The sequence below is a fragment of the Nannospalax galili genome, unplaced genomic scaffold (genome assembly GCF_000622305.1).
Source record: "Nannospalax galili isolate Female #2095 unplaced genomic scaffold, S.galili_v1.0 scaffold1573, whole genome shotgun sequence".
NCBI classification, from domain to species: Eukaryota; Metazoa; Chordata; class Mammalia; order Rodentia; family Spalacidae; genus Nannospalax; species Nannospalax galili.
In genome coordinates this window covers 34,331-36,295 of record NW_008333122.1, presented here as the reverse complement: position 1 = coordinate 36,295, position 1,965 = coordinate 34,331, and the positions used below count along the sequence as shown (strand labels likewise).

Sequence of the window (1,965 nt, the reverse complement as noted above, 5' to 3'; positions counted from 1 at the left end):
GGGGAGGGGGAGGAAGAAGAAAATAAATCTTGAAATGCTTCTGCACAGCAAAGGAAACAACAGAGTGAACAGACAGGCTACGAAATGCAAGAAAATCTATGTCTGCTGCTCAGGAAGTCTGATGCAGAGCTGAGATTCTGTATTTACAATAAGCTTGGTGCAGAGGCTGCTGGTGCTCAGATCACGCAGCTTCAAAGACGCAGACCAGGAGCCCCTTAGGCTATGCCTGGGCCTCACATAGAACTGGTTACATAAGTAATCCCTGGAGTCAGGTGTGGTAGTTCATGCCTTGAATCCCAGCACTCATGACACTGAGCTAGGAGGATGCTGGGAGTCCAAGGACAGCCTAGGTTTCTGGGTTACTTTTCTCATTGTGAGAAAAACATGACAGAAACAACTTTAAGGAAGAATAGTTCATTTTTATTTCTGATTTAAATGGAAATAGTTCATCTTGGTATAAATCATGATGGAGTTGAAAGCAGCTGGAGCATGTGGCTGGGACTCCTCACATCTGCATGGACCAGTTTGGGACCCCACTCCATGGCACAGTGCCACCCACATCGTGGTAGGTCTTCCCTCCTCAGTTGATCCTCTCTGGAAACACCCTCACAGTCATGCCCAACAGGGCATCTTCTGGGAGATTCTTAATCCAGTCAATTGACAATGTAGATCCAGTACAGCTACAGGGTGAGTTCCAAGTCAGCCTGGGGTGCAGTGTGAGACTCTGTCTCAAAAAGAAAAAAAAAAAAAAATCTGAGGTCACTGTCCCCTCAACCTCAACATTCTGTAATAGAGGGCATGTGATGAAGCCCGAGTGTTTTTGATGTCAGTGATCAGAGCAGCACAACCAATAGAGAAGAGGCCCAAATGGGAATGTATTTTATTCTGTGAGAAAGTGAGGAAGAACATATATCACCAGCCCTGAGCTTTCAAGTTGACACATACCTATTGTGTTACCTATCATGGGGACAGTCTTAAATGAAGATTGCAGGAAAGCATTCTTATCATAAAAGTCTCTCAACAGTTGCTGTCTGGAAATTCCATAGACTGATTTCTTACTTTTCAACAAAAAGAATAGATTCCAAATTCTTTCTGAATACCGGAGCTTGTTTTATATTGCACAAAGGCAGGGAACCAAGCATGAAGGTTCTGCTCTATCAGTGTCCTCTGAATCTGAAACATTCCCAGGAGGGAGCAGGAGACATATGAGACTCCAGAGGCAAGCGAAATGTCAGTTGTCTGGGACTGCTGAAACTTGGAAGATTCTCAGTCTCCTCCCCAGAGTTATCAAAGGAATAAACAGGGGCTGGCTCAGTGGTTAAGGGCACTGGCTGCTCTTGCAGAGGACCCAAGTTCAGTTTCCTGACTTCTGTGAGTAGGTGATGTACTTATAGGCAGGCAAAACACACACATAATTGTTGGGGAACCCTGCTGTTAGGGTCGCAGTTTCTCCGTGTCCGGATAGCCGCCAGCCAGCTGGGCGTTTGATGGAGAAACTCCCCTTTTCAGCAGGGCGCCTCTTGCTCTCTTCCTGACTCGCTTTGAAGTGGCCGCCACAGATGCCTTACCTGAAACATGACCTCTGGCATAGAAACTACCAGGTTTTTTCTATATGATAATCAGGCATTGTCTGACAGCCTGATTGATAGAAGCCCACCCACATGTAAATGAAGCATACTACAGAGCACCTATCAGCTGAGGCTTTTGCTACTGCCTCCACACTATAAATCTTCTAGTTTCACCCTAATAAACCGGAGCTGTATCACTGACTCTGACTGGGCTGTTTTCACTGTGTCTGGAGCTGAGTTGTGTTTCACTGCGCTTGGGACCAGCCTGTGAGCAGTCTTCCCAGAAGAAGCTGTCCTTCCGTCAACACTCACTCGCGTAGCTTCTGCGTTCGCCGTTCCTGCACTTCCCCACCCTCGTGGTTCGGTGGCCAACGACCCACGAGCCGAGGGGGGGCGC

General features: G+C 47.2%; 1 pseudogene; it reads right to left on the bottom strand.

Moving 5' to 3' along the window:
• Positions 1–1,965, bottom strand: part of LOC103729790 — a 41,764-nt pseudogene that overhangs the window by 10,196 nt on the left and 29,603 nt on the right.